We start from the raw sequence: 9,513 nt of genomic DNA, 5'->3' as shown, positions 1-9,513 counted from the left end.
AATATAGTTCCCTGTGCTGTATGGAAGAAATCTGTTGTTTATCTATTTTATGTATAACAGTTAATCTCTGCAAATCTCAAACTCCCAATTTATCCCTCCCATCATAAAGTTGTTTTGCATGTCTGTGAGTCCATTTCTGTCTTGTAAATAAGATCTTTTATGTCCTTTTTTAAAGATTCCACATACAAGTGACATCATATGGTATTTTTCTTTCTCTTTCTGGCTGACTTCACTTAGAATGATGATCTCCAGGCCCATCATGTTGCTGCAAACAGCACTGTTACAGGGATAAAGTGAAACAATTCGAGGAGAAACCATCGCAAAGTGTCTGGCAAAAAAGACATACTCAGTGGTGGGCTGCTTGTGTCTCACCAAAAGCTGTGTCAGCCTCCTTACCCTGGTGCCTGTGAATGCGACCTTATAAGGTCTTGACTGATTTTAATCAAGTTAACATGAGATCATAGTAGAGTGGGGAGGGGCTAATCCAGTGGCTGGCATCTTAGAAGAAGAGAGAAGTCTGGACACAGACGCCCAGGAGAAGCCACGTGACCACAGAGACAGAGGTTAGAGTGATGTGTCTCCAAGTCAAGCAGCGTTGAGGACGGCCAGGAGCCACCAGAAACCAGAAGAGGTGAGGAAGGTTCTCTCCTAGAGCCTTTGGATGGAGTGTGGCCCCACTGACACCTGGATTTGGGGCTTCCAGCTTCCAGGGCTGAGAGAAAATACATTTCTGTTGTTTTCAGCCACATTTTCGGTCATTTGCCCGGCAGCCCTGCGACAGGGACACCAGCTGCACGTGCTCGCTGTGGCTTGATTTGTAGGGAGCGCGTGCGGCAGGGCTAAGGACTCCGTCCGAGCAGCTCTCCCTGCCCCGGGCTCACCCTGCGAGTCAGGAGGCAGCCGACGTCGCCCCAGAGGAGATGGGAAGCTGGCAGCCTAACTTCCAGGTGAGGCATCACGGCTTGTGCGGTTCACCGGGGCACCGTCGCCCCTGCTGAAGCCCAGCCCTTGCATCAGTCATGATAACCCCAGGCCCCGCTCAGCTGTCATGCAATGGGGTCCAGGCCATGGGTATTCATTTCAGTGTATCGACTGATACTGCCTCTTATTTTTTTCAAAAAAATTTTTATTACAGCAAAGTGATCCAGTTACACATATACATACATAGTTATTTTCTTTTCAAATTATTTTCCATTGTATGTTATTACAAGACATTGAATACAGTTCCCCGTGCTCTGCAGTAGGTCCTTGTTTGTCTATTTTATATACAGCAGTGTGTGTCTGTTCATGCCCAAGCCCTAATTTACCCCTCCCCGCCCTTTCCCCTTTGGTCACCATAGTCTGTTTTCTGTGTCTGTGAGATATAAATTCTATATTGCCTTTTCTAAAGTCTCCTTGCTATTTCTTGATAAAGACAAAAGTTTACAGAACTAAATTGCAATAACGTCACCCAGGAAGTTATCAGCTTAAAAATTAGGACCCTCATATTTTATACCAAAAGTATAACTAGAAAGTTGCAGGTGAATGCATTTTTGTTCCTAAAGTCTTACTTTCCTGTTGGATGTTAATGATAAATTCAAGAAATGATTTCCCTCTAAATAAAAATATTGGCCCCATCACACTAAAAATTACATTAGATTCTACCATTTATCTTGTCATTATAGAACCGACACCTTCTAGCTGTTACATAATCCTTCAAACTCCTGGCCCCAGCTCTGCTCGAAGACTTTCAGAGGTCAACGCACAGCTTCTGCCAAGGTTTCCACGGACTCTGGTCGGAGGGAGGGACGCAGCTGAGAGACCCTGCACGTGGGATCAGAGTCAGGTGAGACTGAGGCTTGGGCGCGGGCTCCGTCAGAAGTCCCTCTGCGGGGAAGTCCCTGTGGTGCTGCTGCCCTCAGGGGCATCGGGGTTTCTGCTGTTGACCGTGGTCTCCCAGGGGAGGCGGCCCTGGGGGGTGGGGAGGGAGCTCTAGAAAGAGCGGCAGGCAGGGGACCAAGGCAGAGTCCTTTGCTCCCTGGAGGCCAGGGGGGGTGAAGGCTTCGAAGCATCATTAGACTCCGCCCTCAGGCGCCGTGAGTTTGGCCGTGTGGTCTCAGGGTGTGGTGAGCCGGGAGGGAGGGAGGTGGGGCCGTGGGGACTCAGTACAGAGGACTTTTCCAAGAAGGTGGAGGTCAGGAGTGAGTCAGGACTGCTGCGACCATCCGTGCGCGGGTCTCCTGCAGCCTCTCGGCTTGAGGGTCTTATCGACGGCTGTTTCCCTGTACCTGGCACAGTCCTGGCGCCAGGGACCCTAGGCATTTGCTCAGATCAGTGACTCGATGGACAAGAGCCCCCAGCACGTTTCTGTGTCGAGAGTGAAGAGTCAGCATCGGGGGAGAGAAGGGGCACCTGAGGATGAGACACGTCCTGGAGGGGAGGGAGACCAGGGCGCGGCGGGGGAAGGGTGTTCCTGGGCAGGAGGACAGACAGGCTCCTCCCCGGCCCCCAGGTCGAGGGAGGGAGGCAGGGCAGGCGCCACGTGCGGGCTGACTCCGCGCATCGGCGCCGAGGTCCTTCCTTCCCGACGGCTCCTGCTGCTTTCTGGGCGTGGGAGACAGAAGCTTTTCTTCTCACAATGAAGAAAGAGGTGGTGGGAAGAGAGGATGGAGGCGCGGAAGAGCTGTGGTTAAGAGTGGCCTCTGCCCCAGCGACTCCCAGCGCCCCATCCCGGGCCAGAATTAAGTGAAATAACAGGTGTTTGGGAAACTGGAGCCTGCTAACTGGTGGTTTGAATTTATGGTTTGATCCAGCAAAACCGTTTGACAAAACATCATGACTTGCTCAAATTTAAACCTGCACCAAGTTAGCAGGCCCCAGACAAAAGTGATCCATGGCTGTAAATAAGTGAAGGGACGTCACGGCTGTTCTGGACCAAAGCTGCAGAGCGGCCAGAGGGCGCAGCTCTTCAGGACCGAAATCTGTGACTTTTACCTTTTCCATCCAGAACTAACTTCCAGCTCATTTATGGTCATAAGTGATTATGCACATTAAACTCCCTTTGCCCTGTTAGTCTCACTAAACAAATGTTGGGGTTTCAGTGTGTATTCCTTACAGCTAGTAGCCTGCGATATCCCGACTGCTGGAAAGCCCACGTTGTTTGGAACATGCCACGTGCTGCTGTCTGAGGGGAGTGCATTTCCATCTGTCAGGCACCCTGAGCCAGGAGGGTGTGCTGCTGGACCAGCATCGCAAAATGTCACTTAGGACATGGTTATTAGGGCTTTCTTTGGGTGCCGGCAAGAGAGGCTGGGGATTTTAAGATTTACCCCCACATGAAGTGCTGCCTACAGTCCTGCTGGTACTCATAAGCACCCGTGAGGTGTCTCCTGTGGATCCGTGGTCAGTGGCAGTGGCGTGGCCCCTCCACGCCATCTGCAGTCCCCTGACGGAGCCCTTCCCCCTGAGAGAGGACTGCTGTACACCCGGGTTACTGACGCCATGAGTTGTAAAAAAATGTGAAGCCATGTTGAGTGCATTTATTAACATAGAACATATGATTATTAGAGAAAACTCAGAAAATACAGAAAATCATATAAAGTAGCTGTGTATTTCTGCTACTGCTGTTGAGAGATAATCATCATTGCCCAGTGTCCTTCCAGGCTTTTTGTCGTGCGTGTATGATTAACAAAACTCAGGGTCACACTGTGCAAATGTGTACAACTTGATCACCTGATTTTTTTTATCGAGCCTGCGTCATGAAACTTCCTGAGTGACTTTTAAGGGACACGTCATCTGCCTTCACAGAGATGGGGTGCGAATAACACTGGGACAGGAGAGCTTCATACACGAATATTTGTGCTCTGAGGATCTATCTTGGACGGGCTTCTGGAAGCAGCATCCATGTGTTGGCTATAAATGCTTTGAAAGTGTTTGTTACCTACTAGTTAACTGCCTGCCGAGTGTGGTATGACCCCTACCCCACCCGTCAGAGAAACGTCTTTAATGAAGTCAATGGCTCCATCCAACTGGCCAGTCTTGGGTCGGAAGGTTCAACAGACAAACTGTGTGTGATCAGAGGGTGAAGGTGTGTGCCAGGCTTTTATGCTGCTCTTAATAAATCAAATCACAGAAACTTACGGCATGCAGGAAGAATTCTTGAAGAGCAGTGAACTCTTTAGATAATTCCAACCCCTGGGAGAGACCCCACAGACATGATTGAGGAAGGGACAGCTTCCTAGGTCAGTGAGACAATGGCTGTGTACTGTTTTCCAGTATTGTCTGAGTGGGGGCCAGGTGGAGAAGGAACGTGTGGACAGGGAAGCAAAGCCATGCCTAGCACATGTCTACCTGGAGAGCAGGATGGGAGCCTCTGTACCTGAGTGAGACACGGGAGGCCAGAGCTGGACGGGCGCTGGGAATCGTTAGTCAGATGAGGAACGTGAAGCCCAGAGGCGTCAAAGGACTCACCCAACATCACCGGTCTGGCGAGCCGTCAGTCCCCAGCCCCGCCCTGTACATACACAGAGCTGAAGGACAGAAACTTGGAACTTTGATCAGATGAACACACGGTTTTACCAGGGGGTTTACTTATTTTATTAAATTGCATGCTTTTTAATTGAATTTACTTGATTCCTTGGCATAATGGAGACCCAGTTGAGGACGTGGTCAACACTGCAACCTGAAGTCCACTGTCTCTGGGCCGTGATATATTTAAAAATTGGCATAAATCCCAGCGATGTAATGGCCACAGCTGACTCAGATGACACGGTGTGTGAAGGATGCAGACTCTGGGGCCACCCATCGTCTTCCAGCCATGTCACCTTGGGCCAGCTACGTACCTGTCCTCAGTTTCTTCATCTGTAAGATGCAAAAAAACACACCTGCCCTGTATGGCCGTTGTCGAGATTAAACACGCTTCCCTAATCTCAACGTCTGGTGCATATTAAGCACCGTTTGAGTGCCTGGGATGAGAAACAGTTGTCGCGGTGGCACAACTTCAGAAATAGCCCACTTGTGCATGATCTTGCTGGAGACCATATCATGTTCTCTGTTCTCTGTGCACGTCCCGGAACAGAGAGTCAGTAAATGTCTGTTGTGAACGGATGATCAAGGACAGACGGGTAAGCCTTTCAGTTTTCCCAGCTAAGCCCCGCTCTGCAGGCTTCCCCTTGTGGTAAGGTCCCATAGGGACATCGGAGGTGTTACAGTGTTGTCACTTCAGGAGTCACTATCCACTGGGCACCCGTGAAGGAGTGAGTGCTTTACACACGTACTGCTGAGCCTCACTTGTTCACTGAATTTGCCTTCTCACCGAGACTCAACTGTAATCCCCAAATCGATACTCGTGGTGCCTTCGTGGTCATTCACGGACACGTGCAGGGCATGGGAGAGTTTCACGGGCACGTCCCCAGCTGAGGTCCAGCGCAGGGATGTTCTGCCTTCTTGTTTCAACTCTCACGGTGCAAACACGTGTCCTTTTCACGGGATCCTTGTGCCACGTTGTTCTCACTTTTGTGCCTTTTGTGGATAATTTCGCAGTCCAGAATGGCCCCCGGGCATAGCGCCGAAAGGCTGTCTCCTGTTCCCAAGGCAAGACGGCTGTGCCTCACGGAGGAGCAGGTGTGTGGCATGAGCTTCTTCCAGGTGGGGGTTACAGAGCTGCTGGCTGTGAGGTCAATGTCAATGGATCAACAATGTATTTTAAATAAGGTGTTTTTAAACAGAAACACGTAAAACGAGGTTGTGTGTTGGTTGATTGATACACGTAGTGACCAGAGGCTGGAAGGGGCCTCCCCCTTGACTTCCCCTGGGAACAAAGGTCCAGTGTTGGCTGACTCGGTGCCCATGGGACTCCATGGAGCGTAACCCCCAGAGCAGTAAGAATCGACTGTGGCTCCTCATCTCTAGAATGACTCTGTGGGCACCGTCCCCCTGTCTTAAAGACAAACATGGTGGCTGAGACCATTTAATGATCTGCACCGGACAGCACAGAGCCAGGCTCTGAATCCACCCCTGCGGGTCCCCCAGCCAGGGCGTTTCCCAGGGCACCGCGCCTCGGTCCCGGCCCGGGTCCTGCAGCCCCAGGCTCGCTCTCACCTGCCTCTGCCTTCCTTTCCAGCTCTGGTCTGTCATGCTTTCAGACGCTGGCCAGGAAGCAGGCCCAAACCCCGTCTCACAGCCAGGTCTGCAGGCCCAGGCCTCCCTCTGTCCACCGGGTGTTCAGATCATGCCTGGCTTGGAGTCCCCAGAAGCAAGTGCCCTCGTATTCCTGAGTCAGGATGCAGTTAGTTCCACTGATTCTTTGTTTCCACAGTTTAAGGTCTCTGAAATTGGGATGCGTTTTACCATCAATGCTGCGAATGCTGCAGGCCATTAGTGATGCAGTGGTGATGGCCCACGTGTGCTTGAACTGGGCTGTTTTTCCTGGAGGCATATGGCTGGACCACTGCAAACCCCCAATGTGGGTCAAAAAAAATTTATGAACCACTTGGGGAAGGAATGAGCCATAATTATATGAAAATCTTTCCTTGACATTGTCTGATAAGATGAAATAAACTTGGAGAATTAGTGTCAGTGGTTGGAATAAATTTCTGGAGTCAACAGTGGCTCAAGTTCTGCCCTGTCAACCCTCTTGAGTGCACAGAGGATGGCGCTGTGTGTGGACACGTGGACCTCAATGACTCTGAGTTGAATGGTAGCTCCGATGGCTAGACTCTGAATATGAAAATGTTTTACAGACATCTTCACCAATTCATTTCCCTCATATTTATCTAAACACTTCCAATTTTCATTACTTTTCATTCTTTCTCATGTTTCAAACTTCCATACGGGGTCATTTCCTTCTCTTAAAGTACAGTTTCTTGAGAATTTACCATCTGCTTGTGGCCAACTTGTTTTTGTTTGAAAATATTATTTTGTCCTCTTTCTTGAAATGTATTGTTACTGGACAAGGAATTCTACACTCCTGCTATAGTATTCGAGCACTTTGGAGATGACATTCCTTTTTTACAGACTTCCATGGTTGCCATTAAGAATACAGACATGTTACTAAATATAAAATAGATAAACAACAAGCACCTACTATAGAGCACAGGGAACTATATTCAATTTCTTGTAATAACATACAATGGAAAAGGATCTAAAAAACAAAAACAAAATGTATGTATGTATATGTGTAACTGAATCACTTTGCTGTACACCTGAAGTTAGCATTGTAAATCAACCACATTTCAATAGAAAAAAAGAATTCAGCTTTGGGTCAGCCACTGCTTTACAGGCAATCTGTCTTTTTTCCCCCCTTCTTCTCTTTGGTGTTCTCAGTTTCATGAGTGTGTATCCAGATGTGACTTTCTTTGTATTTATCCTACTTGGGAAATCATTGGCCTTCCTAAAGCCTTGAATTACTGCCTTTTATCATTTCTGAACTGTTAGTCATTATTTCTTCAGATATTGCCTCTCTCACACCCTCTTTCTTATCTCTTTGTGAACCCCTGACCAGAGCGATGTTAGACCTTCTTGCTCTATCCTCCCTGACTTTTAACTTTTCTTTCATATTTTCTTTCCCACCTTTTTGACTCTCTGTGATGCATGTTGGACAATTTCCTCTCATCTGTATTCCACTTCATGAGTTCTCTCTTCAGCCATATCTAATCAGCACTTAAACCAGTAACTGAATGGTAATTTCAGTTATTATATTATTTTCCTTCCTAAAATTACATCAATTCTTTTAAAAAATATTCCAGGTTGTTTCAACTTTTCTTGAAATGTTTTCCTTTAAATGCATAAGCATTGTTATTTTATAATCTTTACCTGTTCGTTCCTAACATCTTTTCATGTCTGCCTCTGTGCTCTTTTGCTTCTGCTGCGTCTGTTTCATGGCATGTTATTTCTTTCTTTATTAAGTATTTTTCACGGTGTCTGTTCATTTTCCTTACGGGAATTACTTGATGTATAGGATGAAGACGAATTCCTTCAGAGAGAATTTGTGCTTGTTTCTGCCAGGCACTTTGGGTACACTATCAGGTGGATCCACTCTGCACTAAATTCAAGGGTTTGAGGTGTTTTGTTTTTTTTTTTTTAAACTAACCAGATCTTGTGAATTTGGGTTACAAATCTAGGCAAGCGCTGGCTTGTGATTGCAGTTATCAGGGACCGTTTTTTTCTTTTCCCTCTCTATGCTCGGTGCTAAGCCTCTTCACTTCAGATGGTCCTGGGCTTTATCTTCGGCCCCAAGCACCTCGTAAAGCTACGGAAACTGAAGCTCAGGGATCCCATTCTTCACAGATTCCTTCACAGTAGAAGTGGCTCCAGTGCTCCACCTCCCTCTCTGTGTTTCCACTTCCACATACATTTTGGTCTCATATTTTTAAAACCATTTTGCCAGCTCTTCCTGATTTTAAGATTTCTGAAGTTAATCCAATCCTTTCAGTTGTTTGCAGTGGGAGAGAGTTGCTACCAGTAACTATGGCGTCAGGAACAGAAGACCCACCTGCTTCCTTTCCCTGGCGGCCCAGGTGGTGTCTTGCTGCCCAGGGCTGCCAACTGCTAAGCCCCAGGTGGAGCCTGGCATCACCCCACACTCTGGGAATTCCTGTGCCTCCTGCTTCCACCAAGCTTCACATTGTCATAAACTAAGGAAGATGTGATGTTGTCGGTTATCTAGGCCAGAGTTCTCAGGCAGAAAACCCCAGCAGCACCATATACGAGTGTTATATTGGTCAGGAGTGAGGGCTCTGGGGCTAACTGGCTAGCCCCAAACGTGGCTTCACACTTACTGCGTGACTTTGGGAAGTGACTCAGCCTCTGTGCCTGCCCACTTCTGTAAAATGGGATGAATATTAGAAACCACCGGAAATGTTAGTTTTGAGAGTCAAATGAGGTCTGAGTCAGCAGTTAGTGTAATACCTTGTCCCAATATTAAGTGAACAGTAGCCATTATCATTATTACTACTATTATGGCTCGAACTCCCCAAGGAGCATCGTAAGTACACAGTCAGGCCCTCTCTCAGGTCCCTCAGGTCTACGGAATTAGAATCTCTCCGAGTGAGGGTGCCCATACCTCCATGGAAAAGCTGGACCCACAGCACAACCTGGACTCACCTGTGCAGCCCAGGACCTCCTCTGTGGCTGTCAAGGCCAAGTGCCTTGTCTGTGTCTAGGGAGCAGGGCAGAGTCTAGACTGGCACCAGGCCCCCAAGCCCACCTTGGCCAGTGGGTCCCTTCCCATCCCTCATTTTACTTCACTGTGTCCTGCCGGGAGCCTCACTTCCACAGGGCCCCTCTTTACTAGGTGATGGTGGGAGTTAACAGGTTAAACAGGTTAATGACTAAGTGCAAATGCCATCCAGTTAGTCCAACATCCTAAGAGCTAAAATAATGCCTCTTCCTAATGAGAAGCCCGTCCCATCGGCAGATGTGCCCATGACTCCTATGGGCCCCGTGCCTGCCAGGGGACAATGGACAATGAAGGTCATTTGTCCTGTCCATCACCCACTCCATGGTGAACACCTTTATCCAGCAAACCTCTCTGGG

General features: G+C 48.4%; 1 long non-coding RNA gene across 1 annotated transcript; it reads left to right on the top strand.

The window, feature by feature from the left end:
- The first annotated feature begins 517 nt into the window (after positions 1–517).
- Positions 518–6,376, top strand: LOC116660667. The gene is made up of 4 exons (XR_004316249.1): positions 518–631; positions 744–947; positions 1,665–1,825; positions 3,081–6,376. It is a non-coding gene; the product is annotated as an uncharacterized LOC116660667 (long non-coding RNA).
- Positions 6,377–9,513: the final 3,137 nt, after the last annotated feature.

The sequence above is a fragment of the Camelus ferus genome, chromosome 30, assembly GCF_009834535.1.
Source record: "Camelus ferus isolate YT-003-E chromosome 30, BCGSAC_Cfer_1.0, whole genome shotgun sequence".
NCBI lineage: Eukaryota > Metazoa > Chordata > Mammalia > Artiodactyla > Camelidae > Camelus > Camelus ferus.
This window is presented reverse-complemented; position numbering and strand designations above follow the sequence as displayed.